At 37.7% G+C, this 14065-nt stretch overlaps 1 protein-coding gene across 6 annotated transcripts in view; it reads right to left on the bottom strand.

Annotated features, from left to right (window-relative positions):
* Positions 1-14065, bottom strand: part of STARD13 (StAR related lipid transfer domain containing 13) — a 116378-nt gene that overhangs the window by 59371 nt on the left and 42942 nt on the right. The window contains exon 2 of one of the 6 annotated variants that reach the window (XM_058185161.1): positions 1992-2093. The exons of the other annotated variants lie outside the window; for them this stretch is intronic. The gene's annotated coding sequence lies outside the window, so the exon portion shown is untranslated. The remainder of the gene's footprint in view (positions 1-1991; positions 2094-14065) is intronic. 6 annotated transcript variants of the gene reach the window in all.

Consider the following 14065-nt stretch of genomic DNA (forward strand, 5'->3'; position numbering starts at 1 on the left):
TCATATAAAGAAATTTTTCCTGCTTTAATGTACTATAGGGCAACAAGTTATTTAAAAACAAACTAACACTAATTACTGTGGAACATCATTCATATATGGTCATCTTGATATCAGTTGCAAAATTATGTGACCCAGTTGCTAACTGGGATTTTTGTTTTAATACAATCATATAACATCAATGTTTTGTCAACTATACTAGATCCAAATCCAGTTGGCAACAACAGGACCTGTGGACCTTTACAACTTAAACAACTTGGGTCCAGAAGCATCTCCCATTCTGAAGCGTTCTTATTTGTGTTGTTTTTGGAATGATTCCTCAAGGAATCTTCCCTGGCATCCATACAGTCGCTTATATATTGGGGCGGGTGGAAGTACTTCTCCTTTTCAAGGAATTTTAGATCTCAAATTGTAAAGATAATGAATGTGTTTTATTTACTTTTAAAGTTCTATTTCCTATGCAGATTGTGGTTTAATTTGATTATGCCTTCCTTCTTCCTATGTCATCAGATCATTTCTTGTTAGGTAGGTGAAAATAGAGATTTAATTTTTTTAAAAAAAATGAAGCTTGAAATTCATCAGAATTTTCTATCCTATTGTTCAAATATAAAACCCATGCTACCCTGTTTTGCCCAAAATAAGACATCCCCTGATAATAAGTCAAATCGGGCTTTTGAGCCCATGGCAATAAAGCCAAGCGCTTATTTCAGGGTTCAAAAAAATATAAGACAGGGTCTTATTTTGGGGGAAACACGGTAGGTATTATATGGGCAATATATCTGCTTTGCATTGTCTGCCAAATGCAGTAACAAAACCTTTAATTTCAGATAGTTCTCATGGTATTTCTGATCACTGTATTTTGGGTGACCTTCTCATTAGTTTCAAGAATTTTGCCTCAAGCCACAAACTTCCTGATTTAGCCCTTGAATCCATAATATACTGGTAAAGCATTTCCTTTATAGAAAGATGACCTGTAATCTCATAGGTTATAAAAAGAAAATGACGACTTGTGAAGAAGAAATATGGACGTGCAAGAACTCCAAAAAGAATTGTCTACTTAAAAATCTTGGCAAACAAATTACTTACATAAGTAATGAGTTGTATTAACATGAAGAGAACACCTATTATCATTCGGGCTAGGTCTTTGAAAGAAAGTGACGTATTTATCCACAGATGTTTTATTTACTATACTGAAACCTTATTCCATATTAAATAGGTTTACACTGCCAACAAATGCCCATAATAAATAAAGCTGGAACTAAGAACTGAACATTTTTGGAAGTTAGGTGTAAGTAGGATATTTGCTATCTATATAACGCAGCATCAGTATGCTGCAGAGTGGGGTTGAATGGTGGTTCTATTTTTTCCCCAGAGGAGGAAGAAGAGGAGGAGGATTCCCTCAATAGTGTATCTTGCCTTCTCAAACAAAATGCCTGTATGGCAGGGGAGGGGGAGAAGAAGCCAGGTAGCAAGAGCAGGCAAATAAGGTGAGCCTACTCATTCAAAAAGCCAACTGAGAACATTTCCCCCAAGCCTCCCTCCTCACAACCTGGAAGTGGCACTCCTTCATCGCTTCAGGAGAGCGATATCAAGTTCAAATATGATCTTTGCCAAATTGGAGCCCTCCAGCCTTATTTAGACTACAATTTTAAGAAATTTGAACAGCTCTAATCCCAACACACCTAGGATTTACCTTTCATCTGTGCCAGTTTTGTATGTGATAATTCATAAAACTATCCTGTCTATCTCCAGCGTGTTACAAAAAACCCTGCACATCTGAATTATTAAAAGAGAAACTCATTTTCTCAGTAAGCATTCCAGCATGTTTTTCCCCCCAGATATTCATTTTAGAAGCAAGGATGGAAAATTAAAGTGCAAAACATTTAAAATAAACATTTTCATGATTACAGAAAAAATGTCACAAACAAAACATATCTGAAATTAGATATTTATGCTTAAGTAAACTTGCAATATTCATAATTTTCTAAATGTACCTTGTGTTGCTAAAAAGCCTTAGTGTATGAGATTGTCAATATGAGTGGGAGATTTTTGATCATGCCAGATGGAGTACATCAATGCTGTGAAGACAGTTCTTCCTATTGTGCCAAGAAAATAGAATAACGCAAGACAAAGGTTTGATACTTGGAAGACATCACAAAAGGTGGGCAACATATATGTCACTAATGCTATGTAAGGCAGAATTAAAAATGCATTCAGAGTTCTTGAAAAATGCCCCCTTTTTGAAAGAATACAATGAATATTTAACCTTGAAATATAAGTAGTAAAGACTGGAAACAATCTAAAAATTCCAATTAAAAATAATGAATGTATTATTCTATGCAAAGTTGCATTTTAAATATTGGAATTCTTTCTCAGGCGACTGGTCTAAAAGCTACAATCCTACAAATCCTTACATGGGAGTCTGTATGAATGAATGCTTCTGGGTTACTCTGGATGCTGTTGGTTAGAAAGAACATCACCTCATTGTTCAAAATTCCCCCCCTAATTTTAGAACATATCTAACTGTATTGAGTTAGGAGGACTGAGAACAAGCACAGGTGTTCAGAAACTATGCAATCCAATTAAAAAATCTTTAAAAGGAAGCGTATTTTTCAGCCACCAAAGAAGTTACACTTAACAGGCTTATAGTAATTAAGCAGCTTGGAAAGTTGTTTTGCACTTAGAAATTTGCTGCCAGAAATCTAACCAGAGGGAAGCACTGCGGTCCTTGTATGTCATGCAGCTGTTACGACTTTTCCATTTGAGAGGGAAAACTTGCCTCCAGTGTTTTGGAGGCATGCGAGTATACAAAAGTGTTCATTAGTATTGGATATACATTTTGGGTTATTAGAAACAGATGGTTAATTTTCACATGCTGTATGAGTCTTAAATTAAAATAATTGAAGACTATGGAAAATATAAAATGAGGAAAGGCCCATTGACACTCTATAGGCCTGATCATCATCTATACACGTTCAATCTTGATTAGCAGATAGGGAAAGAGAGAGGTGGGGGGACCTAATTCATCTTCTGGGTCCTGATTTTAATAGATCATTACAGGCTTTGAGAATATCATACTGGGCTATAAATGTGCAGCCACCAGCTGCTGAAACCAAAACGGGATAAAAAAGCTCACAATGCAATAGATTCTGGGCTCTGTATTTTTCTTATTCAACTCAAGTGTAGAGGCATCAGCAGGCTCCATTGCTTTTAGAAAAATAACAAAAATGGTGTCATGCTGTAAACTCCATCCCTTTCATTCAAGCATGTGATGTGACAACATACGATGGCACTTTCATTGCAACTGTGCTTTTATCACTAGTCTCCCATTTGACCTTTTACAGATGGTTCAGCTCAGGCACTTATTATATACATGAGGTCATGGTGTTTAAGTAATGAATTTGTATTAACAGAACTGTAGGAAGAGCTACAAAAAGAGATTATAATTTCTTTCGGTGTATCTTGTTATTTCTACACTGCTCCATTATTTTACTTGGTTAACGGCTATCAAATATTTGGAGGGATAGGAGGAACATTACGGCAATCAGAAATTATTATAGGATAGGAGTGGACAAGGAACAAACAATGGCTAAGCCAGATGAATTTGAGCATTCTTCTCAGTATGGTTAGCCCCATGCATCATTTCACCGATGTTTATAATTAAGTTTAGTAAACCAATAATAACTGATGAGAGTGTAAGATATTTCAAATATGAAATCTATCAAGAAACAATTCTTTTAACCCTATTGTCTAACATATATTGATGGAGGAGATGACCAGGCTGAGCCCAAGGTAGGGGTCAAACACATAATCAGTCATGAGTCCCTGTGTGCTCACAAGAGACTAAGTCCAGCCCACCTGGAATCCCTTAACTCCCGCTAATTTCCCTTAACTGTTAGTAGTTCGGATTCTTGTAGAAAGCTTAAGCTTGCAATAAATCTTTATACTCATTTGAGCTGCCTAAATCTCCTGACTTCCCTGGCTCGACTTTTGAGATGCAAACTAAACTATGGAGTTTAACACTGAAGAAGAATGCTATGAAGATATATTTTCTCCACTAAATATATTTCTCTAAAATTAAGCAATCTGCATATAATAACCCTTCTTTTTGAGACATGCCATTTCTAATTGCAGTTGCCAAAATTGATGCTAGGGCTTTCCCATAATAACAACAAATAGGAAGGAAACTGAAATGCAAAGGTTATTTGAGATTACAAACTTTTCCCACACTGCAACTGTGTGGGAATTTCCTAATAACGGCAACTAGAATGTCTGCAACTGCCATCCTAAATTGATAGAGCCCCATGATGTTGTGGCTTATGATCTTGTCATTAAGTGACACAGTTGCCAGTTCCAATTACTATTGATAAAGAAGGACTAACTGTATAATCCACACTTTTATGTCCATACCGATACATATATTGAACCAGAAAATGCTGATGAGACTAATTAGGTCAAGTTAAAAAACTATGGCACTTGTACTTGAACCTGAATATTTTTTCTGCCACATTTATTTATTTTTAAGTACTGTGATTGAGAGGCAGTCTGGTCTAGTGGTTAAGGCATCAGGTTAGGAACTAGAAATCTGTGAGTTCTAGTCTCACTTTAGATACAAAGCCAGCTGGATGATTGGGAGGGGGCAGTCACTTTCTCTCAGCCCTAGGAAGGAGACATTGGCAAACTTTTAAACTCAGGTTCATCTTCCTTTCTGAATCAGGTGAATCAGGTGATTTTGTAGTCTCTGAAGTGAGGAAGTGGCCAGTCAGGCAGATGATATAGAGGACACAAGAAAAGGCCATGTAGAACAGGAGAAATAGCCACTACCAAGGCAACAATCCATTCTTTCCCCCCATAAAACCTAATTTGAAAAAATGTCTCACACACGTACCCTCCCTAGTACCCACGAAGATAAAGTAAAGCACACTCAGACATGCAAAACTCTGTTACTATAGCTATTTCAATAAAAGTAGTATTAGACCTATATGGCATTGGTTTCTTTATCTGGTCTACCTCACAGGGCTGACAGGCATATCAGTGGCAAAATAAAATGGAGATAAAACAGAAAAAAGGTGAATCAAAATAGATAAAGAATAATCTACAACGGGGTAGTCAACCTTTTTATACTTACCGCCCACTTTTGTATCTCTGTTAGTAGTAAAATTTCCTAACTGTCCACCGGTTTCACAGTAATGTGTCGTGTATTGTCATCTGCGCATGCCTCTTGCGCATCATGGATTGGGTTTGGGGGGGGCGCCAGCTACCAGCTCTGCTTGTCTGTTACAGCTGGGTGGTGTGGGGGGAGATGCGCAAGCTATTCTGGGACGAGGCTCTTTTGTTTGCGGTCACACTATAGTGCCATTTAGTTTCACTTACGTAACATGAACTAAACTTATGCGCCGGTGATACAAATAGTATATTTTCAGAAATTTAAATTATCACGGGGAATTTTTTGAAACCTAATGAAAATGTTTTTAATAATGCTATGAAAATTTTTTAAAGTGTCAATTAAATTAAAAAAAAGGAAAATGCTTCAGTATCGGACAAAACCCCTACCGCCCACCATGAAAGCTGGAACGCCCACTAGTGGCGTTTACTAAAAGAAGAGACCTGACTCTGTGGTCTCTTCTCAAAATCCCCAAAGCTTTAACCAACAACTATCTACAATTGACCTCACCCCATTCCTAAGAGGTCTATAAGGGGCGTGCATAAGAGCACAGACGTGCCTATTGTTCCTCTTCATTATATCCAATTAATATAATTATTAGATACTTATGCTCATATATATGCTTACATATCTATTAAGACAATAACAATATAAACCAAGACTGTGAGAGGGAAGAGATGACATACAATACAACCAGCACATAGACTCCCTATTACTAAAGCATCTCCAAACTTGTTGAAAAAGCCACATTTTGAGGGCTTTCCAGAGGACCATGAAAGTGGGGATGTTGTTTCAAATGACGGGTGCCATGGCAGAAAAACCTTGTCACCTAGGTCTCGTCAGATATTTACGTAATTAGCCCTACAATACTTTTGCCCCCAAGATCTTGTGATTTTAGGTGAGAAATTCTCCTTCTATAAGAGTGTTTTGAAGCCATCTCTTTGCCAGTAAAAGCAGCTGACAAAAGATGGTGCTATTGCAGTTCTAAAAACTACCAATGCCTTTTGAAGGCTGATGACAAAACAAACAAAGCCATTGACAAAGGCAGCATGGAGGAACTCATGAGTTAGGTTTGAAAGCAAAAATAGAAATCCAGGCATGATTTAAGCTCTATTCCTTTGTGTGTGTGTATGTGTGTGTGTGTGTGTGTGTGTGTGTGTGTGTGTGTGTGTGTGTGTGTGTGATGTGTGACATACATAAAAAAGAGCTCGGGCTTGAATCTTAACATCAACCACCTCCATTCCCCCCAAATAAACTTGAAATGATTTTTCAAACCTCATATATACTAGTTTTTTTTAAATGTAGATTTTGAGGGTTTTTTAATGATGCATCTAAATACGCTATAAACCACTATAAAAATGAGTGAAACTGTTTTAGATGCAGACATGGGTAAGAGAGGCTTCTAGAAACAAAGACAATAGGCAGAACATTTCATCTATAGAATTTTTATTGTTTAAACCTTTCTGAAAAAAACCCTGATGTGTGAAAAACAACAACCACTGGGAACGATTAAACTTGCTAATGTTTTCAGCCATGTGTTCTGGGAAGGGAGTGACATTCTACAATAATTGAATCATGCAGCATATGCCCTTAGGTGATTATGTTCAAAACAGAAGCTCTCCAAATGTCATTTGGTAAATGAAAATAGAGCTGGAAATCAGTAATAAACCAATATCCTCAAGCTACAGATTTTTTAAAAAGCTAATTTGATTAGAAATATACAGTGTGCTTTCTGCTTATGAGAGAGGGCAGTATTGCGGCACAAATGATTGATTCAAAAATCCAACCAAGAAAGCAAGATTTAGATTTTACCAGAAAATTATGCAATGATTTCTTACTGCATGGGGTTTTGCTGCATTATTTCATCTAGAATTTATTCACGAAACCAACAGATTCCATGATTAATTGTCAATATGTCCTAATTACAGATATTAGTGTACATGCCTAGAGCACTTTATCTCAGTTTGGTGACCCTCAAAATTCTTGGAAATTCTGGCTTAAGATTCAGAAGTAGAACATGATCATAGCAGCACTCTGTGTGTTCTCTAAATAAGGCTACTGGAAAACAAACTGCTTCCACTCCCATCATTACTAGCAGCCATTGGTGGGTTGAGTCTAATGAAGTCTAAATTGGCAACCATTATATAATTGTGGAAGCAAATACTATAGTTTAATAACATGTGTACAAGCATTTCCTTTCACTTGTCCTAATACACAACCAGGCAGTTTCATTGGTGCCCCTAGTATTAAGAGAGGGGTGAAAAGGGTAGATAGCAATAGCGCTTAGACTTGTATAGTGCTTTACAATGCTTTTACAGCCTTCTCTAAGCGGTTCTCTGGGTCCTCTTTTTACCCACCTCGGAAGGATGGAAGGATGAGTCAACCTTGAGCCTGGTGAGATTTGAACTGCCAAATTGCAGGCAGCCGGAAGTCAGCAGAAGTAGCCACTGCGCCACTGTGGCTCAAATAGCTTCTGGAACTTTATTATTTTATTATCTTAGCTTGTATGTTGCTTGTTACAGCTTACAAGTAATAACACAGAAAGCTAAACATAACAAAACTCAGATATCATTGGGACACCATTAGAGATGGTATGACTTGCATAAGTTCCCAAATGTATTTGCGAAGAGCTTCCATGGTCCTTTGACAATATAATAGGGAGGGTAAGTTGTGATAGCTTTCCATATCCTCTTCGCACTCAGGAATCCATCCCACTGGACAGTCAATGCAACAAACTGCAATATTATGCCATAATTTATACCACAGGGAAAATTAAAACCAAACCAAACATATAGCGGCTAAGTATTGTGTAAACCCATCAAGAAGTATGGCTTTCAGACATCAAGATTTGGTTTGTGCATGGGCATGTGTATGGCATCTTAAGCAGCTTCTTCTTCATGAGGGACATGGCTGTCATCTACAAGGGGTAGGGAAAAGATGCATTTGGTTTAAGGCACTCCTGACAGATGCATGTATGCCTATACATGTTCAAAGTTATATTTTGCCTTCAGACCTGGATTGCTATACAACCCTACAGTGCAGGAGATTTAACTGTTCCCCACATATTCACTAAAATTCTTAGTTTGACCTGCCTGGAAACTTTGATGAACTATTTCTGGTGGACCATGACAAACCAAAATGTCTACACTTCTTGCCTCATGCATTAGAGCCTTTATCTGGATCAGGATGATGATCCTGCTTTTTCCAGGAGAAAGAACCATTAGTTTCAGTCTATACATACAGATCTAACATAATATGCAGCTTAATCCAATCTCTTAGGGCTGCTTTTGACTTTCAAAGAAATTTATGGAGAAAATTGTATGATGCTACATTTAGTCTCTATTTTAATCCCACGTTAAAGAGATAAGATATATCTGATTTGATAGAGATAATGTTGAAATAGGCTTTACATATTAATGTTCATGGATAAAATCTATTTATCTGTATGGTAGCTAAAAGTCATTACCAACCAGATGACAGCATCAATCAAAATTATAGACTTGGTTTGCAAGTTTGCTCTGATCTGAAGGAAAGTATGAAATAGATCTGAGGGAAGAACAACTTCAGTTTCAAGTACAGCAACAGGTTAGTAGTGAAAAGTGATACAGATTAAGCATAAAGAGATTATTGTTGTTATTATTATTAAGCATAAAACCGTCCCCATTTGCTTGAAAAGTATTGAACCCTATACTATTTTATTGTTTGAAATTTGCCTTTTCTGCTGTATTACTAGATACATGCTGTGTCCACAGTGTTCTTGCAATAGATTTTAATGAGTTCTACTGTAGCCTCAAGCTATGATTCAGACTGAGTTAGGTAAGGCACTAATATGCTAATGTGTTTTTTCCAGTTATTATTTTTTAATAATTGGTTTGGATGCAAAGTTTCCCTAAGCTCTCCAGCTGCTTAGAAAATCAGAAAGAAAAGTATTACAACTGAAGAAGATTGTGAAAGTTATGATTTCCTTTTCATTTATCTTTTAACATGAATAATGATCTATTCTACATTTGATGGACTTCTATCTGCCTGTGGAAGTGTAGAGGAAAGCTAGTCTCCTCTATTTCATTTTATTTATTTTTTATTTTATTTATTTATTTTTCACATTTATATACCGCCCTATCTCCCTAGGGACTCAGGGTGGTTCACAGGCACATAAAAATACATATAAATACGAACTAAAATAACAAATAAAAAACTTATTCCACATAGCCGAATTGTTAAAAACAATATAAATAATAAAACCCATTTAAAAGCAGTAAATTTAAAATCTAATCCAGTCCTGCGCAGATGAATAAGTGTGTTTTAAGCTCGCAACGGAAGGTTCGGAGGTCCGGAAGTTGACGAAGTCCTGGAGGGAGTTCGTTCCAGAGGGTGGGAGCCCCCACAGAGAAGGCCCTTCCCCTGGGTGTCGCCAGACGGCACTGCCTAGCTGACGGCACCCTGAGGAGTCCCTCTCTGTGAGAGCGCACGGGTCGGTGAGAGGTATTCGGTAGCAGTAGGCGGTCCCGTAAATAGCCCGGCCCTATGCCATGGAGCGCTTTAAAGATTGTTACCAAAATCTTGAAGCGCACCCGGAAGGCCACAGGTAGCCAGTGCAGTCTGCGCAGGATAGGTGTCACGCGGGAGCCACGAGGGGCTCCCTCTATCACCCGCGCAGCCGCGTTCTAGACTAACTGAAGCCTCCGGATGCCCCTCAAGGGGAGCCCCATGTAGAGAGCATTGCAGTAATCCAGACGAGACGTCACGAGGGCGTGAGTGACCGTGCATAAGGCATCCCGGTCTAGAAAGGGGCGCAACTGGCGCACCAGGCGAACCTGGTGGAAAGCTCTCCTGGAGACGGCCGTCAAATGATCTTCAAAAGACAGCCGTTCATCCAGGAGGACGCCCAGGTTGCGCACCCTCTCCATCGGGGCCAATGACTCGCCCCCAACAGTCAGCCGTTTTAAGATAAAACCACTAGGAAATGCCAAACCCACAAACAGAAACATCAGTTAGACTGTAGGTACATATATAAAAAGGTAAAGGTTCCCCTCGTACATATGTGCTAGTCGTTCCCGACTCTAGGGAGCGGTACTCATCTCCATTTCAAAGCCGAAGAGCCAGCACTTTCCAAAGATGTCTCTGTGGTCATGTGGCTGGCATGACTAAACACCGAAGGCACACGCATTACTCAATCTGTCTCCTTTCAAACTAGATTAAAATCTGTGACCAAATCTTCTACAGGTTAGATCAGCAAAGCTAGGATTCCTATTGATAACCAAATCTCTGATCCATTTAAGTCCTCTAGCTTCATGTTTTCATATGGGTCATCTGCAAATATTTGCAAAAACATGGATAATCGAGGTTTGGGAGCACAGGAAATATAGACACACAAATTATAGCATGGTAGATGATTTTAAACCAGCAGACATATTCTAATAAAGAGTCTTTAACTAATATGAATTATAACATCAACAATTTACATAGATTTTGCTAGGAAATCAATGATTTCAAATATGACTACTTTAAAAATTGTCAGGGAGATTTCAGCGGAACCTGATATTTGTAACAATGTAGTTTTGTCTCACTGTGCAGTTTATGTGTTTTGCCCTCATTTTCCTGTGCCATCTTTTACCACTTGCATCTTGTATAGTCATTTCAGTCCATGGCTTAAGACATTCAAGGTATTTTTGAATGATCTTTCTCATCTGTAAAATATTAGACAGCTGTGGTGGTGCAGTGGTTAGAATGCAGTATTGCAGGCAAACTCTGCCCACAGCCTGGAGTTCAATTCCGATGGTGCTCAGGGTTGACTCAGCTTTCCATCCTTCCAAGATTGATAAAATGGGGAGCCAGATTGATGGGGGCAATATGCTGACATTTGTAAACTGCTCAGAGAGTGCTGTAAGGCACTATGGGATTGTATATAATTCTATTGCTATTCCTATTCCTATTAGTCAACCTTCCCATTTTTCTGTCACCTGCAACTTGAACAGCTCCCTCATTGATAAAATGTTGAAAAACACAAGATAGAGCTTTATAGCATTCTTCCTGAGATTTATCTTCAAGATGAAATACAGCTATTACACAATTTGGGCACATTCTTTGGGCACAATCATTCAACCAATTGTCATCCTGTCATCATTTAGCCCATACTCTATTCTTATTAAGGAAAATATCATCACAGATGTAGCTTGCCTTTCCAAGTTGCTTGATCTGTTTGAAAACTTTGTCCAGTCAAGTTGACAAGTCTATAGATTCCTGAATTCTCTTTCCCTTGTTGAATATGGAAATGACATTTTTTCGAATCATCTAGTCCTTTACAAGTCCTCCAGGAATTTTTAAAACTTACCTAAAACAGCTCTGAGATCATTTCTGCTATTACTTTCAGTACTGTATGATACAATCCTGGAATCCTGAATTTGTTTAAATTAGCTAAGTTACTCTATCCCTTTCTATCTTAAGCTACTGTATGATCACCTAGTATCAAATCTTTAAGAGAAAGTGGATCCAAAGTGGATGGTTAGAAGTTGGCCCTCTCAGAATCACTGTTTCCTGAAGCAGTTCCAAAAAGGTTCCACACCCATTTGCACTATACAGATGACCCTGAAGGCACAGATAAACCTCCAAGTAGCCTCAATGATTCTCAGAAAGAGTGATAATGACCAGATAACTGCAAGGGGTATAAATCCTTCCATCCTCCACCATTCAGTCAGAACTGAAGAAGTTTCTTGGATGAAAAGTCTTCCTGAAAAAGAAAGGAAAGGGAGAGGGAGGAGGGTGGGCGGGATGGGGGGGAATTAAGTGGTAAAAAATTTTTTGTAAAACTTTTTCAATTAAAAAAAAGAAAGTAAGTCCAAAGCACATTTGGAATGGGTCAAAGTGTTTCTTTATGCATCCCAATGAATGCATAAAGAGTGTCAAAAAAGAATGGCCCACTGGGGTTTTTTCCCCACCAAAAATACCGTAATATTAAATAATTCATTCTTCTACTTGGGTACTAGAATTTTAAAAAGAGAATTTGCTTTGTTATGGTTAGAGAAGAAGTATAATCTCACCCAAAAATACTGCAGGCTATAGTTTTCATTTTATAACCACTCCAACTTTATGTCAGTGTCAAGAATAGTTTCACTCTCACCCCAGGCAATAACACTGATGACCTGAACGTGAAATTTTTGGCAATCTGAATTTTAAAAAAACAAAACCAAAGACTTTCAGGAAATAACTTTGCCATTACTCGCCTGTGAGCTAAATTCATAATACCCAATTCAGCTAAAACTCCCAACCTGCATAGCAGGCAAGATGACTGAAAGCAGAAATATCTAAAAACGGTTACAAATGAAGTGTTTTAAAATGTCACAGGAAATTTCTTTGAGAAATCTTATGAATACGTCTTTCTTTCTTAAACAGATGCAACACTATATTCCATGAACTGAATGTACAAGAGCAAAGGGGGCTTAGTTCTTTCTCCATCTGATTGATGCTCTGGAATTTGCTACTATTGAAGCCAGGCCAGGAAGACCCAAGATCCTTTCAAGGAAAATCTGTGGCTCATTGGCATATCTTTTTTAATGGAAAAAAGTTCTATGTTTATTTTCTGGTATATCAATATAGAGCTTTAAAAGACTCCCCCCCTCCCCCCGAAGACTAGGATAATCACTGCTAGGAGTAGAAAAAAGTGTTAGGTTTTATGTTTTTTTTTTTTAATTTATTTATTTATTTATTTTTGTCACATCAGTATATATAAGCATAAGCATGAAAATAACTATATAATATATAAGCATATATATGAGCATAAGTATGTAATAACTATATTAATTGGATATAATGAAAGGAAACAATAGGACAGGAACGGTAGGCACGCTTGTGCTCTTATGCACGCCCCTTACAGACCTCTTAGGAATGGGGTGAGGTCAATAGTAGACAGTTTTTGGTTAAAGCTTTGGGGATTTTGAGAAGAGACCACAAAGTCAGGTAGTGTGTTCCAAGTATTAATAACTCTGTTACAGAAGTCATATTTTCTGCAATCAAGATTGAAGTGGTTAACAATAAGTTTAAATCTGTTGTTTGCTCTTGTATTGTTGTGATTGAAGCTGAAGTAGTCTTCAACGGGAAGGATGTTGCAATAGATGATTCTATGAGTTAAACACAGATCCTGTCGAAGGCAGAGGAGTTCTAAGTTTTCTAAACCCAAGATTTCAAGTCTGGTGGCATAAGGTATTTTGTTGTATTCAGAGGAGTGGAGAACTCCTGGTTCTGGATATTTCTGGACATGTTCAAAGTTAGTCCTGAGAAACAGGATACTCATTATATAGAGTAGTTAGTAGCAATAGCAATAGCACTTAGACTTACATACGGTTTCATAGTGCTTTATAGCCCCCTCTAAGCAGTTTACAGAGTCAGCATATTGCCCCCAACAATCTGGGTCCTCATTTTACTGACCTTGGAAGGATTGAAGGCTGAGTCAACCTTTTTTTTTATTGTCACAACAGTATACGTAAATATAGACATAAAACAACAACACATCATAAAAGAAAAACATATATATAAGTAAAAAGTATGCAATAACTATATTAATTTGATATAATGAAAGGGAACAATAGGACAGGAACGGTAGGCACTTTTGTGCTCTTATGCACGCCCCTTATAGTCCTCTTAGGAGTGGGGTAAGGTCAATAGTAGTTGAAGTTGAGCTGGTGAGATTTGAACTGCTGAATTGCTGCTGCTAGTAAGAGGTATAATTAATCCATATTGTATGTAACATTCCAGGACAAAGAAAAAATCTGCTCCTTAGCTCTAAAAATCTAACATTTCTATAATATTTGGTATCATGAAGAGTTCTACAGAACTTATCACTTTGAACTTATTTTTATGCTCTTTGGTCTTGCTACATATATCCAACATCTTCAAATATTTTTTTAATCG

The sequence above is a fragment of the Ahaetulla prasina genome, chromosome 5 (assembly GCF_028640845.1).
Source record: "Ahaetulla prasina isolate Xishuangbanna chromosome 5, ASM2864084v1, whole genome shotgun sequence".
Classification (NCBI taxonomy): domain Eukaryota; kingdom Metazoa; phylum Chordata; class Lepidosauria; order Squamata; family Colubridae; genus Ahaetulla; species Ahaetulla prasina.